The sequence below is a fragment of the Halyomorpha halys genome, unplaced genomic scaffold (assembly GCF_000696795.3).
Source record: "Halyomorpha halys isolate HHAL.00 unplaced genomic scaffold, Hhal_1.1 Scaffold434.1, whole genome shotgun sequence".
Classification (NCBI taxonomy): Eukaryota; Metazoa; Arthropoda; class Insecta; order Hemiptera; family Pentatomidae; genus Halyomorpha; species Halyomorpha halys.
In genome coordinates this window covers 994482-1012195 of record NW_027114127.1, presented here as the reverse complement: position 1 = coordinate 1012195, position 17714 = coordinate 994482, and the positions used below count along the sequence as shown (strand labels likewise).

Genomic DNA, 17714 nt, shown 5'->3' with positions numbered 1-17714 from the left:
TTTGTGCTCAATTATTATTCAGCCACCTGTAATAAACTTAGATTGCAAGAAGCCCATACTCAAAATAATAAAAAGATTTACTAGCTAAATAATATATCTGAATATAGTTTTCGGGGTTTCATTTGTTTTACATGTTTTTATGAAGGGGATGGCATAACCTTAAATTCCTTTAAAAAACGCAAAGCCTTTGGTATAAGGTTTACGTTATGGTAAATAGGAATGTCCACAATTGTAATATAAACCCAAACAGAAGGGGGCCAATGATTGTCTCGTACTCATTCCTTACTTCTTTGCCACGCCCCTAGTTCAAACATAAGCCTCACTTTTTGTGTCAGCTTACCTTCTCCATTATAATCCTTTCTCCAGGGTTATATAAGACCTAAGATCAATCGTTTTACTTCATGAAAGGCCTTTAACACTAAGGATACCTCCATCGTATATTCTCCTAAGCCGTTCTGATAATAAATAAAAATATGAACCTATTTAATAGAGGCTAGTAAAGAGTCGTAAAAATATAAAAAGGTTTTGTAAAAAATCTTCTGGACTAATGATGTGGGCAGTCAAAGAGCAGCTCATTAACATCGATAATTTGTGTAAGTCAAAACCAAAATTAGTTAGATCTTCTGAGATTTTAATAATAAAAGTTCTCCGCCTAGATGTTGTCATAAAATATCCACTAATGTGCATAAAATAATATATCTTATGTAATTTTATATAACCATACTTTATGTATCTTCTTCTGATAATTTATTCGTATACTGAACAATTGATAAGTCCTATTTTTATTCACTGAACAGGAAATTTAACAATATTTTTTCTATATTTATTTAGAAGGTAGTTGAAAAGTTCTTTATTTCTTCAATTTAGTGATTGCTGTTCAAGCTTTCGGTTTTGCTAATATTGAATTTACAATTGAAATTTAGAAAAATTCTTCGGTGTATGGATTGTTTATTACGTCTTCAAGGATTCTAATAACGTTGTTTTGAATTGATCATTGATTCAAATCAAGGATGGCATTTTGATTCACCATTAAAATTTCAATTTTTTTTTTTGGAGGGGGTATTCGTCTATTATGTTTTCAAAAACACTAGTTCCGAGTTTTATCACAAAAATATGGAGAACAAGTAAAAATATTAAAATGCCTTAGTAAACTGAAAATGGAGTTGTATATAATTCAGCGCCTGCTATAACCTCATAAATGTCCCATTTTACAGCATGAATTTCAATGTGAAAATCATATATTAATTCTTAAATTGTACTCTGGAATACCTACTAATTGGACTCAATACTCATAAAAAGTTCGAAATTTATAAAACATCAAAATTTGATAAATCAAAATAAAAACACACCTTCCCATGCTTGCATATAATATAACTTAATTGACAAATTTGGGTAAAAAAAAACCTTCCCTCAAGATCATTGTTAGAAGAAAATAAATAAATAAAAAAGTAGATTCAATAACTTCCTGTATCAATTTCAACCAAAATTAACTGTATCGAAAATATATGGGACCTTATTATATTCCATGGGAGGTATAAAAAAACGGGGAGAGCAAAGACCGCCAAAGTGAATATAAAAGAATTCTGTCTTTTAATAGCAGTTCGGAATCTTTTTATGGGACAACCCTCATAATTAAACAAAAGTTTAAATATGTATTCGCCTTCATAAAGAAATATCTAAACCCTATTATAAATAATTGGCTTCCATGCTGATTTTTGAATCTCGCGAAAACGAATCTCATTATGAGTTCTACTGCAAATGACAATCGTGATTTTAACGCTGACCTTGAATCAGTCACGAATAATTTTCTGTCATTGGGATTACATTCATTCCAAGAAGCAATTTAAAATTTAGTAAACGCCCTTTTTGCAATAAGAGTGGGCTAACTTGAATGTTTTTTGTTTCTAGAAAAATAATTTTAAAGTTTACGAGATTTCGTCGTAAAACGAATAAGATAATAACGAATAAACGAAGATTTAAAAGCTTTTTGTTTAATAACTATTATGTCTCAAGATGTAAATTTTCTAAATTAAATTTATGATGTATCTTCTCTTACTATCTTACACATTTTTGCTTGATCTTGAGTTAGGTTACTGCTATATCAAGGGCGGTGTACCCCATGAGGCTGGCAGTTAATGATAGGACGTTTTAGGAGTGTAAAGTACTTCATTAGTTCACAAAGTTCTTGCACATAACTTTAAAATACACGTTTTGAGTTACGATACTCTTCTTAGAATGGAATGACATTGACGGATAATTTCACAGGTGTTGTAAGTACCCATAAAACACTTTTCGGCACCAAATGAGGTCTTATACTGTAATTCCTGATTTCATAATTAATTCCCTTTGGTTTTTAGTATATCTTATATCACTCTTTAACATCAATTAAAACATTTATCTAAACCTAATAGAAGTAAAACCCATCATTTTTACAAATTTAAAATAGATTAGATTCCTTGATACCTTATAATTTATGAAAATCTAGGAAGCAATGGTTAGATGAAAAGATAAAATACCTCACTAGAAATATTTTTTCTATACGTTTTCACATTTTTTTTTATATGTTCTTTAGACAAGGTTGATTATACTTCCTAAGAATATTTTGTAATAAGTTAACAATTTCTAACCAATTTTATTTTGCAGTTTTATAAATATCTCACAGTTTGTACACAATATACTTCAAGGTAGTTTCATTTTTTTTCTGATAAGTAAATGTTATAGTCCGTATTTCCCTTTTTTGGATTTATTTTTTTTATCCCAAACAAAATTTTCTGCAAATTAGAAAAATGAATGTACATATAAACATGTTACACTATTGAATTTAACGGTTTCAATTTAATTTTCTTTTCTGTGAGATCAATGTTTTTTACAGTTTCTCTAAAAGTTTCTTCAATACGATTCCTCCTCTACTCCAGTATTCTCTATTTCAAATAATTTCTATCCTCGCTTGATCTGATATATACGTTGGATTTAATTCGAGATGCTCAAAATAAAATCTATTCGAAAAACATTAGCGTATAAAGCGGAGAGTTCCTCATAGAGTAGAACCTTTTAAATGTGATTTCGGAGTAGCATAGGTGCCAACTACGTTAGGGAATGATACAAATCGATTTCCCGACACAATAATTGACATTTGTTTTTGAAAACTGAAAGATGCTTCACATTGACAAATTAATTAATAACAAAGAAAATGCTGATTGAAAAGGACTATCAAAATTAAATTTTATTTTTCTTTGAGACTGGTTTTATTGTTTAAATATATTAAATTGAATTAATTTATTCTCAAAAACTCTTTATTAATATTATAAATTCCCAATGTTTCGGCCAACCTGACCATCCACAAGGGCAATTTTAACTATAAATTTACACCTCAAATCTAACAATTAAATTTTTTTTATTTTAGTCAAAATTAACCTATTTTGTCTCTTTTCCATTTAATTTTAAAACTTTTAGTTCACTAATAAATGTAAATCTAGAGTTAAGATTGAGCTTGAGGCAGTGTTTGAAACTTTATTTATAATGATACAATTTATTTATTTTTTTTTTATTAAACTTTTTATCAACAAATTAAAATGTTGCGTAGGGTATTTTGTTCGTTTTCAGTTTTTCAAATGAAATTTGTCTTCGATTTACCCTTTTATGAATTGCTTCATCAAATATTTATATTTCTTTTGATGTAAAAATGAACGCGTAATTACCTACATATTTTTTATCATACAAAACTCCCATTCCTAACATTTGCCATGGATGTCAGAGATATCTCGGAACAGGTTCTACTAAGTCAGGTGATAAAAGTAGGTGTCGACAGAACCTTTTCGGGTGTGTATAATTTGAGTAGCTATTATCGCGGGCTCTTTTAACTCTGATGTTTTTTACGTTTTGTTTATCATTTCAAAACAAATTATAAAGCTATATTATATCAATTTAATATTTTGTAAGATTTTTTTTCGTTTTTGATATTTCTACAAAAAATATGCAATCTCCATGCCAGAAAATATACAATTATTATAATTCAATAAAAATGTTGAGTTAAGAAGAATCAGTAGGGGCAAAGTTGTAACTTTTACTGTTTGAGAAGCTATAGAAAAAAAGTTTTTTGCATACATAAAGGCATCGAAAACAATATGGAAGGCCTCTTATAAAATTGAAATAGATAAATTACTTTGTTGAAACAACAAGATAGCTACAACGAAGTCGAAAGAAGACTAATTTTTGCAAAAGTCCTTTACCTTCAAGTTTTGTCAATTAGTTCCATAATGCAAAACCCTATTTTTCCATTCATAATTATAGAAATATTTAAAAGATTCTGAAAATACATTTACCTCATTATTGCTAGTAATCAATGATAAATAAATTTCCTTTACCCTTATAATAAGGACTAATAGTGAGAACATATGTTTATTAACATAATTACCATGAGAGGAATTATAATTACCATGGTTTTAATAATTATAATAATAATATAATTAAAAGGTTAAATTTTTATTATTAAACCCATTGTAATTTAACTTGAATACTAAAAATTATATTTCCGTAAAAATGAAGTATGGTCTTTTTTTTTAGAATTGAATCCTTAACGCCCTACTGCTACTGTTTCCTCAATGTGATACACTCGCTCTCAGCAATTTTATATTTTCACTAACACTAATTAATTAGTTACATATTAAAAACTCTGTATGATTTTAAAAATCAGCTTTGAATCTGATGGAAAAGTTACAGATAAGACAAACTTATATAAACAATCATAGGATAGACTAAGGAAACTGCACTGACAATTAAACACAACTATTGAGCCCCAACATTGTAATACGAATGAATCATTTCTTGATATACCGAATATCCTCCCGCCTCAGAAATACCTTATATTACACTTCTTTTTTTTTTAAATTATATTTAATATATCATAGGAAGATAGAAATTTCATAGCCTTAAGATCACTGTCAAGAAGGAAAGACTCAAATGCTCTTCCTTTCACTTACTCTCAAGCAGTTATCCTTGCTGTTACTAGCACGTACGAAAGTCTATCAATTGCTGTTGTGGAATGTGAATTCCTCTTCCACGACCTGACACTCCAAGGCACTACTTGTTCCCACAGTGGGTTCTGAGCCATTGCGGGATTTCAAGAAATGAAAAGGCAGATAGTCTTGCCAGGTATGCCAACTCATGCATACTTGATCAATAAGCAACCACCTCCAAAATGTAAATACTGCAACAGTGAGTCAGTCACATATTTGAAAAATGCCATTTCTATTACATGAACTTACGTAGATTGGGAGTGGGACCAAGTGTTTCGGATGCCCTGAATGATGACCAAAAAAACATAGAAATGGTTTTAATTTTCTTAAAAAGGAACAATCTTTTGAATAAGACCTAAACCCATAAGTTTGTCATATGAATTAAAAAATTCTAAAATAAGTAATTATTCAAACTTATTTAGCAATTAAAGAATATCATATCTTGAAATAGAATTATAAAGTGAGAAATGTGGGCGTTGATGACCTCAAGGTTTTACGCCCTAAAGCCCCAACCAACAACATCAGTTAAAGTTTAGTATGATACAGGCTTATCCAGTTCTAGAACGCTGTGCCTTAAATACAGGTTCTATTGTAACAGTAGCAGCTGTCGCCACTGCTGTCCTATATGTAATATTTACAGTCGTGGCAATATTGTTCTAACAACAGAGTTTATAGTAATCTCAACTATCTGCGCGTGTGCGGTAGTAAGAAGCAGATGTAGACGCTCTGATAGTGAACTGTCATACCTTACCTCACAACACCAACTTTATAAGAAACTTATAAAATTGTTTGAAAGGTTTATCTATTTCAATTTTATAAGAGGCCTTCCATATTGTTTTCGATGCCTTTATGAATGCAAAAAACTTTTTTTCTATAGCTTCTCAAACAGTAAAAGTTACAACTTTGCCCCTACTGATTCTTCTTAACTCAACATTTTTATTGAATTATAATAATTGTATATTTTCTGGCATGGAGATTGCATATTTTTTGTAGAAATATCTAAAACGAAAAAAAATCTTACAAAATATTAAATTGATATAATATAGCTTTATAATTTGTTTTGAAATGATAAACAAAACGTAAAAAACATCAGAGTTAAAAGAGCCCGCGATAATCGCTACTCAAATTATACACACCCGAAAAGGTTCTGTCGACACCTACTTTTATCACCTGACTTAGTAGAACCTGTTCCGAGATATCTCTGACATCCATGGCAAATGTTAGGGATGGGAGTTTTGTATGATAAAAAATATGTAGGTAATTACGCGTTCATTTTTACATCAAAAGAAATATAAATATTTGATGAAGCAATTCATAAAAGGGTAAATCGAAGACAAATTTCATTTGAAAAACTGAAAACGAACAAAATACCCTACGCAACATTTTAATTTGTTGATAAAAGGTTTAATAAAAAAAAAAAAAAATTGTATCATTATAAATAAACTTACTAAATAATTTAAAAACACTATCCAAATTATAGTCTCAAAAACATTTATTTCATTTACACGTCCAACGTTTCGGCCAATTCGGCCATCTTCAGGGACAATCTTAATTTACTATGAGACATATCATTTAACCATTTTAAAAACTTCATACAGGCTATTCTGCCCAGGTCAAAAATTTATATCTAATAAGTCAAAAATACATTAAAAATCACAGTCAAATTATTTCTCTTTTACCACTATTTATTATAATTAATAAAATAAAAATGTAAAGTTATATAATGCAAAGAAACTTTGAAATATGAATAATTTAATTTAATAATAATAATTTTAAAATGGAAAGAAAATATACGTAACTAATGTAATATGTAAGTCAAGAAAAGAAGCATAAAGAAACAAAATACAAAGTTAGTAAGACAAAGAAGTAATTAGAAAATAATAATAATACTTTGTATTGTGTGTGTATTGAACAATGGAGGATAAAAGGAGGGATCAACAAGTTCAAAAATAATAAGCAAATTAAATAAAAGCAGTGAACATTACAATGACATAAGAAACACACTAAAATTTAGTTCTGTCGGTTTCACTAACGGGTGCTGGAAGCAGCCATCCCAAAATATCAGATCCCGACGTTAATTATTGAATTGAAAATTCAATGATTTTGAAAACTCATCGCTTGTTGACACAAGTACTTAATCCTTTGGAGCTCGATCCGCTAAATGTGTCCTTACCACACAAACTATAAACACTGACTGACTTTAACTGATCTATTCATACGGGAATCGCATTACGTACTACTGATAGTAGTGATAACATAAAATTATGTACACACTGGTTAATCGAAAGCGAACTTACTTTCCTAAATGAACTGGTTCATATTCCCGACAAGAAATAATTGAGAACGGTCAGGGTTGAATTTGTTTATGGTTTATCAGTGTATTATCATATCCACCGATAAACCTATCAGACACACTCTGTGTGCCCTAAACTCGTCAAATGAGTACCTAACGTAAATAAAACAGACATTTAGACCCACAGTGTTTCTCAATTGTTCCAAAAGTTATTTATTTATTTTTTTTATTACCTAAGAAAATATTATTATTTCCTTATCATCTTATAATTATTTTGATAATTTTTAATTAAAAATTATAACTCTAATACGATTATTTAAAATAAATTTGGGTAGAGTAGTAAAAAAACTTGTAAACTTTTCTTCGAAGGCATACTGATAGACATTTGTTATCAGTATAATAATACTAAATTGATTTTTGTTAAAATTAAATATCGGTTTTATGTTTTCATCAAGGGCTGAACATGCTTTTAGACAATAAACAATAAACAAAATTCCTGATAACAAGCCTTAATACAATATATCTGACCGCTCTGTGAGTGACGACTACAAGAGCAAAGTTAATATGTTATATATAAAGTTAAGGTTTTATATTTATATTTTTAAATGTACATACTACTGCATAGTTATATTATTTAAAAAGTTTAAAATACGAGATATTTATTAATTGACCTTGAATTATTTTAATTAAATTTCAAATATTCTCTTTCCATAACTGCAAACCAAAAGAATAAAAAATTAAATGAACAACATACTTTGAACTTGTGAAGAGATTAGGCCTAACTTACCTTAGTATCGATGGCTCAACTCCTTCAGGTTGACACAAGAGCCGATGCACACGGGAGCAAGGAAGTGGTAACAATGAACTGATCTAGAGGCAGTGAATAGACCATCTGGTGGTGGGGCGAGCTTTCTTAAAAACACTAGCCTGCCTCCTTTTCTAGCCTAGTAAGTTCATTTTACATGTGGCTGAGACTCGTCCCCTAAAACTCACCCTCTAAATACAAACAGGTTTACATTAAAAATGAAAATCGAAAAAAAAAAATACGAAAATGTCCCAAAGAACAAGGAAGGTTTAATATTACCATTTACATAGATTTCTACATTCATCTCTTTTCATTTTTTTTTTTTAAATTTCTTTCAATAATATAAATTTACTATAATTTGAAGATTATTGAATACGTGAAATCTTCTCTCTGGAGACATTTAATGTTGTTTCTAGTAAATTATTTTTATTCTGAAAAAATAAATAATTTAATAACGTCACACATTTGACTTTTTTTCCCTAATAACTCCTGTAGGGTACTTCCTCGTGAAAAAGTTATAGTAAAGAAATTTAACGAATATTAAATTATGCGTGGAATGAGTACGTATATAACCGGAATAACATAACCAGAACATGGTTCCAATTTTATGAAGTCACTGATCGAATATCGTCCGATGGGAGAAGAGAGTTCCATAATGCTATCAGAAAAATAATGAAGTAGAGTGACACATAATTACTCCGGGTCATCCTAAGAGCAGAGGAGAGGTAGAGAAACTCCACAGTACCTTAAGTGGCCATTTGAGGGTCTATCACTCGAACAAAGAACTACAGCCGGAAGGGGGGATGCGAAGGGCGCAGACCGCATATAATCTCCCAAAACACACTGTTATAGGGTTTTTGCCTTTCGAGATTCTCTTTGGGCTCCATGGGCGTCGCAGAGATTTCAGGAACATGCCTGAATGTGAAAGGTGAGATCATACGGGAAAAAGCTAGAGTTCGCTTTTTTTATGTGAGGGAAAGAAAAATGGCGAGTGTTGCGGGACCTTCGGGACATCAAAATTGAGACTATCGTGAATCTCAAATTAGGGGGCAATAGGAGAAATTCTTACGCTATAAGGGTTCATTCCGAGGGATTATAATTAGATAACATAACGTTGTAACGAAATAACCGAAGCGAGGAAAACTGTTCATGTTGAACAGTTGAAGTTCCCTGCAAAGACTTTGTAAGCTCCTGAAATACCCTCTACCCATACTGTGTCTTTTTCTATCTTTTTTTGTAGAAAGTATAATGAGATGTGTCAATAAAAAGAGTTTTAATTCAGAAAAAGATTTAGTGGTAGTTTTCGTAGTTTACACTTATGCTTTTTTAATAGAGTGTGTGAGGATTGTTCATAAACTGGTGGTGGTGAAAGAAGGGATTTATGCCCTGTTATCTATGTCATGTCTGCTGACAGGGGGCCATATCAGCTGACCGTGTGCCAGATCAGCTGTAGATTGTATACTGTAATTTGTGACTCAAAACGAAAGAAAAAATTAAGGTTAAGTTTTAATTTAAGTTAAGTTACAAGTTAAAATTTGTAATAAGCATAAAAAGAAACAAACAAGTCCTAAATGAGCAGATCTTCAAACTGTTTTACCCAAATATCACCCTGGAAGTCAATTGACTGAGCACCATTATACTACGAGTAGTTGATTCAAAAGGATGCCGCAGACGAAATTACTGAAAATTGTTAAGAATTTATTTTTGCTTAATTTAGTTCAGGTTGATGTTACTTAAAAAAAAATGAACTTTAGGTTATGAGATAAAACCGAAAAAGATTAATTTGTTGAAGTTGTATGCTGTGTTTTATAGCAAACCATTATATTTGAGTAGCATGGCTTAATGAATACAGATTTTGCTTCTTTCGGAGAAAAATTTAAGCTCACAAACTTGAAATTCCAATTCAGCAACACTTAAACATTTAATAAATTACTTTTACTTTGATAGAAGAGTTGCTTTAATCTATGTCATCTTGCATTAACGAGTTTTAGTTTTCATTATTGTTGATGACAACTGCCAGATTAAGAAATAATTCTATATTAATAATAATAATCATAATAATAATTAAGTGATCAAGGACCTCATAGTCATGTATGTTGGGGTGAGGGTTCAGAACGTAGCTTCGATTTCCACCTGCTTCAGTCAATATTTATTTTATGAAGGTTCCAAGAAATGAATATTGATATGCCCACTCTGGAACTGGATAGGTATTTGATGGATGGCTTGGGCCAAAAAAAAAAAATACCATATACTGAAGTCTAAAATTTCTAAAAATAATCAGAAGCATTCTTATATTTGCTGGAGAAACATTGTTGCTGATTGAAGACCACAAGAATACCACAAAATTGAAAACAAAAGATTCAAAAACACTCTGCGCTAAAGAATTGATTATTTTTATAGACCATAAAAACGAAGGTAAAGACGAAACTTTTATTTCTGAGCCCTTATGCTGTGGTATTTAACGTATTGTCTCTTTTGTATGAAAGATTAACTACTCTCAATAAAAATAATTAAAAGAAATAAATTAGGATACACCGGCAATCAGGTGATACGAGAAAGGAAGTAAGAATAATATCAATCTTTAGTAAGTTAATAACCACATTACTAAATGACGAACTGTCTACTAGACATCTTTGAAGGAGTTCTTTGCTGTGTCGAACCAGATAAAATGAATTTACTTTCGATAACTTTGTACAGCGTGTATTTGAGAAGCATCTAATTCAACAGTACCCAAAACACGCAGCAATAAAAACGTCACTCAGCGAACAATTACGTACTTACTAACGAATGCGTCCGACTATTAAAACCTGACACCAACATGTGATAAAATATACCTTTTTATTCGTTTATAGGGGTATTAAAAAAAATGAAATACATTTTACATTCCTGAATGAACGAAAAAAAAACACATTTTAAAGCGAAAAATGTAATAATTAACATTATTTCTGAATTGCGACCTTCAACCGTTGGAATTCGCTTACAATGCAGGTTCAGGGGTGATAAAATCAGCGAATCCTTTTCAGTTGACGTCGAGGCCTTACTATAAATATATCCGTTATCAAATTCTTAAACGTTGTATGTCTCCATTCAGGGAACGCAAGTCGACTGTTACGATATCGCAAGTACCTAAAATCAAATCGACAGAACACAGTGTAGTAATGTCTTCAATGATGCTTCAAGGCAAAATCGACATAATCAAATTAAATTCATGTAATAGTTTAATTATTATTATTGGTACGGTAGCCGTGGAGGTCCAAGGCCTCGCGCAATGTACTTAGGAAATACATCGCGCGTTTCATGACGTGGCTGTGAGTGAGTATTGCTTAGAAAAATCTCGATTAGAGCCGGGGACTCAAACTCGCAACCTTTGGGTTGACAGATAGGCGCGTTATCACACTGCTACCGTCACCCCCAAGTTTAATTACAAGATAAAATGTCTCTTATTTTTTTTAAATACAATTAATGAAATTAGTGTATTATTGGGCCAATTTTAAACCTCTTATCAGACTTTTGCTCGTATTTTATGAAGGTCTCATGTAATAAGTAGGTACATATTGACCTAGAAATCCTGGATAGCCACCCTTCCAGTTTTAGTAAGGGGCATTAAACTAAATAAACAGTACATTCTGAGAACTATTTCATCAGTAGAGTCCCTAGCCATCCATGATAAGATAAGGGAGAGGTTGCCCTTAGTGCTGTGGAAGCTACAAGGTTGGAATGTCTTATTGTGTATTATTTTTTATTTATTTTTAACACTATATTTTGGTTTAAAAATTTGAGTGTTTTTAATTAGTTGTATGTCAATCTATGTTAAGCTATAAATTGGACTATTATTTATCATATTTTATTATTAATTAATTTAAATTCAGGTTATTCAATGAACTTAACTTACGGGCTGCCCTTTTGATTGATTTTACTAGGCGATAAGGTAGCTCATATTTTTTTTTTAATAAAATTATTTTTGTAAAACTTTTTTTTTTAAAGTTGATACTAGTCGAAGATAATTTTCATTAATAAATATATTATTTCTCACCCTTCAACTCGATGAGGTTTAGAGGACATATATTTAAATTGAATATAATAATATAAAATTATTAATTGAGCAACGAGTTATTCAAAAACCTAGTTAATCCTTATCTTACAGAAAGAAGACTTAATACTGCATAATTCAACAATTAAAGTAACGTCAATATCAATAAAAGTATATAAAAAGGCTAAATCATTATAATGTTTTAGAAAAATCGCATTAGTTTACTTCAATTATTTTCATTCTTCTTAAATTAAATTACAGTTTATAGAAACGTGTTATTTTTCTTTAAATATTTAATTTAATGATCCTCATGAGGGTTGAATATATTTTTTCTGTGTCTATTACAATTTTTTATTAGAAGTTGGATATTTTGTGCTTGATGATAAGCAAAGATACTTTTATTTTATGTTTTCATTGATAACTATATTAGCTTCCATCTTAACTTTTTGGGGGTAATCATTCTCCATTTTCAGAACTTCGCAATAATTAAAAATAAAAGAAATATTTAACAAACTTGCAATTAAAAAATAAAACCTTCAGTTAATGTTTATTCGTAATTAATGAAAATTACTAGCATTGTTTATTTGCAATAAATAGTAAAGGGGAAGATTTTGACTTTAACTGGTATAAATTACACCTAAATCTTCTGTTATTATTTTTTTTTAATTTTGTGTGGGGGGTTTGATATCAGAGAGTAGTGAGAATTGTTGGAATCAATCTCTTTTACTACATTTGAAATTCATTTTAAAAGGATACTGAGGAAAGTGAATATGACTGATATATACTTGAAAACAGCAGTTCACAATTGGATTAGAGACTGTTTATCTGTACGTACTGTCAGTATTAATAGTACAAGAGCCTAAGAGGAGAAGAAGGGCAGTTATCTCACCCCAATTTTTCATTACTTTAATGAAAACTATGTATTACTAGTCAAAATTCATGAGTCTGACAAGTATAGGTAGGGGGAATAAAAAATGGCGGCTGTTTCAAAGCGATAAAAAAAAATAATTTTTCATTCGGAGCTTTATATCTCAAAAATTAGGAACAACACAAGAAAACCTAAGAGAACTTTATTTAAAGAAGAGCAAATTTTCTAAAATATGGGCCCTAATAGAGTTATTTACGCTAAGTAGTTTTCATACATTTCATAAAAATGTTGTGTGGGATGTACTGAAAGATTAGTAATTAGTAAATTTATTTTGAAAAAATTTTATCTCAAAAACCATTTGATGTACAGATGTCTATTAGCACTCAAATTAAAGCTAGTTTAATGAGCTATAAAGTATTTTATTATGTTTACCTTCGTAGGAGTAATAGTTTACATTAAATTTGCTAAAATAAATTGATTTATAGTTGTTCGGACAAATTTTCATTTTCCAAATTTATATTCATATGTGAATATCATAAAAACTACTACCCCTACGGAGATAAGTGTCATTAACTACTTTATAGTAAGTTAAATTTCCTTTATTTTGAGTGTTAGCAGACATGTGTGGGTCTTATGGATCTAGAGATATATTTTTTCAAATATCCAACATTTTATACGAACAACTAGAAATTAACATTTTCAGTTCATTTTGTCAAATATCATAAAAACTACAACTCCTACAAAGATAAACATTACTAACTATTTTGTAGTAAATTAAAATAGCTTTTACTTGAGCGCTGGCAGACGTCTGTACGTCCAATGTTTTCTGAAATGAAGTTTTTCATAAATCAAACTTATTGTCCAAACAACTATAAATCAATTTATTTTAGCAAATATCATGAAAACTACTATTCCTACGAAGGTAAAGGTCATAACCTGATTTATAGTCCATTAAACTAGCTTTATTCTGAGAGCTAATAGATATATCTACGTCAAATGGTTATTGAGATATAGATTTCTCAAAATAAATTAACTAACTACTAATCTTTCTGAAGATTTTTAAGTAATTTTGCTATTTAAAAAGCTGTATTTCGAGAACTGTTAGGCGTAAATAGTTCTTTTAGGGCTAATATTTCAGCAAATTTACTCTTCTTTAAATGTTAATGTTCTCTTAGATTTTCTAAAGTTGTGGGTAGTTTTTAAGATATAGAGCTCCGAATGAAAAATTAATGTTTTTTTAAGGTTTTGAAACAGCCGCTATTTTTTATTCCCCCTACCTATACTTGGCAGACTCGTCAATTTTGACTAGTAATTATTCATAATTTTCATTAAAGTAATCAAAAATTGGGGTGAGATAACTGCCTTTTTTTCTTCCCGGCTCTTGTACTATAATGTTTGAAATAGTGGGAAAAAGAAGAATGCTTCACAATTCGTCTCAGGATATTATATTATAACAGGAAAATGTTGATCAAAACCAGACAAAAGAAATTTCAATCACAGAGCAATGGTAACGGCATAATTGATGTAGGCTCTGAAATCTGGCATTCTGTACGAGAAGAAAAAAAAATGCAAGCATTTCAAAATAAGGTCCTGAGAATCTCATTGGATTCCTCCTGGTTCCTAATAACCAAGTGAAGTCGATAGATGATTTCATCCAAAACCGATTAACAAAATTCCAATCTACCAGCAATTAAAGTTGCAGTGACATTTAATTTAGGCAATCCAACCACATCACGCAGAAATGTTGGCAGATTTCATTTTTTTTCTTTTCTTATTATTAACATAACTTTGTGTTACAATTCTTATTTATTATTTGTTGATGATCTGGGATATAATTTTATAAAGGTTTCAAAATCCTTCAAAATTTCATCACGAAACAAGAATTTTTTACACCTTTAGGACTTAGTTTTATAGTCCTCATTCTCTTATAGTCTTCATTTATGAATGGAAATTAAAAATTTAAGTATCTTTGCATTTTGTCGATGTAGAACTAAGTAAAAAATAAATCTAAACCGCTACAATCCATGATGGGTCAGGGGTACTGAACTTGGGTGATCAGAATCACGCTCAAATGTCAGATATTACCCCAATTTAGGGTACCCACTTAATGAGGCTAGGTGGATCCTGGAGGGCTCCTGAACCCACAGAGTTGACTCATTGCTACAGTAACAGTAAAAATAACAATACGAAAACTATATAACTTCTTATAAAAATTATTATAGTCAATGAAAAAAAAAAAAGTTTAAATCTTTTAAGGATCATAAAATTGAATGTATGCACAATAAAATTTTCAGAGGCTAAAAAAAATGAAACTTTTCTTGGAATGTAATTTAATCTAAAACAAATGAAAATAAATAAAACAATTTATCTAATACATCGTAATGTTTTAAAACTTGCATTTTAATTATTGAGTAACTTTTATTGATACTAACTAAGTTAATGGTTTAATAATTTAATAGAAAGTGTTCTTTATTAAAAGCCGATTATACATCTGGGTTTCTAAGTTAATATAATTTATTGTAAATATTTTATGAACAAATGAAAATGGTGATATTTCTATATGTATTTTAGAAAATGTTTATGGGTCAAATTTCTTTTTAATTGGGTCAAAATTTGCGATTTTAGTACGAAAATAACCCCAATCATAATGGTCTGTAATAAACAAATGGTAGATATGAATAAGTAAAATTTGGGATTATAATAAAACATGTTATCTTCAGAATTTTAGTTGACAATTAAATAAGAATATTTTCTTGTATATATTAAAAATCTTATTCGATGTTCGTGTGTCGTAACTCTCTTTCACTTGTTCTCTCCCCGCTCCTACTAGCACAGTCCAACATTCATTACTCACTTAGACCCACTTTCACGTTCAAGGCCACTCAATGGTCCCGTTAGAACCTCACTAGAACAGATAAATATAGTTGAGTCACGATGCAGCAGCTTGAATAGAAATCTTTTGTAACTTCTCGGTATCATTTCTATAACTTACTATCTCATTTATAGATATCTTCTATTATAAATTCAGTCATTCAATTCATCAACAATTTTATGACAAAAATTAAAAAAAAAATATTGATGTATCTGTGTCAATATAGAAAGATTTCTTTTTAAATAATTTATTTTTTAAATTATCTACTGTTCCACAATATGACACTCGAGATTATAGTTAGAATAAACAAGTCCACAATTAGTTCTATTGTACAATTATTTTGATTTATGTAATTGTGTTTTCTTGGTAAACTGATTTAAACTTGTTTATGAAGTCGATAGATCTTTTAGTCACCTCTCATTATTGTTAAACTGTTTTCCTGATTATTTCCTCTATTTAATTTGCTCTGAAGAACTTAAGTGGATCTCTAAAGTGGACTGAAACGTCAGGAATTATTAAATAGTTTTATAACATAAGTAAAAGGTTATATCTCTCCGCCGTTACCTAGCAACTAGAATTGGTGCTTAAGAATTTTTAAAGTAAGGATCAGAAATCTTGTGTGGAAAGCTGTGTAGCAACACGAATACAGAAGTAGGGGTTCGGGTGTCATTTTTTAAAAATGTTTGCTAACTTTTTTGGTTAAATATAAAAGAATACTTTTTTTTCTTTTAGGGCATAAAATATATGAAATAACATTTATTAAAATACATGTTATACCAAAATAACTTATATAATAAATATATGTTTTACCGAAATAACATAGTTGACCTATGAAGTAGATTGTTGGAAGATAGTCCGGATGGCGGTCAATAAAAATATCAAAATAGTAAAATAAAACTATTTATTGTTAACCCTCTTTGTAGGGCTTCGTCAGAACGAAATGGAGATGACGGCTGAGAAACGGATATGGTGTTCCTAGGATAGCTTTCCTCAGTCGTGAGCTCTGCAAAGAGGGGCGAAACGTTAGTTACCAAAAAATAATTTTATTTTACTTTTTTTACACCTTTATTGACCGCCACTCGAACTACTTCCTACAAACGAAATAACATATATTTCATAAAGAATACAAACAGAATAGATATTTTATATTTTCATCACGTATGTATATAAGCGTGTTTTTCTCAGATGGAGTTTTAAAACTGGTTAGTTGTTTTGATTGCGGTTTCTCCTTTTCCTCTCGTAGTTAATAGGTGTTTTTTTTCTTTAAATCATTCAACCAGATCAACTTACATTAGATTTAAGTTTTAATTTATGTGTTGAATTAAGGCGTATGCTCCTTCGCAAATATATATTTGACTGCTTAGAATAATGGAGCACATGACAAAAGAATGTTGTATTTTTTTATTTTGTGTTTGATGTGTTCAATAGATTATACTGTAGACTAAAGTTAATTTATTAACAACTTTAATTGGTTTATGGCAGTTTATAGGATGCAGGACAGCCTCAGAAAAGAAAGTAACCGTAGTATTATTATATTTGGAATATGTCAAGTTCTAAATACAATTAAAACTTTTCTTTTGTCAGATATGCCACTATCCAAGAAAATTAGCTAGGTTTCAATTCGGCTGTCTCATTCTGCATCTGCATGGTTAGGAATTTTTGGTTTACTAATTTTAATCTATTTATTAAAAGATTTAATTATTGAACATTATTATTATCAAAAATAAACTTTATTTCAATTTATTCTTTCCGTCATAGGTGATTCTTTAATTCAACTATATTATATAACCATTTACGGCGTATTTATAACTTTCAACGCATCAAGAAAATG

The 17714-nt window shown here is 29.9% G+C and overlaps 1 protein-coding gene across 2 annotated transcripts in view; it reads right to left on the bottom strand.

Annotated features, from left to right (window-relative positions):
- The window catches only part of LOC106682685 (juvenile hormone acid O-methyltransferase), a 45186-nt gene that overhangs the window by 25385 nt on the left and 2087 nt on the right, over window positions 1-17714 (bottom strand). The window contains exon 2 of one of the 2 annotated variants that reach the window (XM_014423688.3): window positions 8096-8304. The exons of the other annotated variant lie outside the window; for it this stretch is intronic. The gene's annotated coding sequence lies outside the window, so the exon portion shown is untranslated. The remainder of the gene's footprint in view (window positions 1-8095; window positions 8305-17714) is intronic. 2 annotated transcript variants of the gene reach the window in all.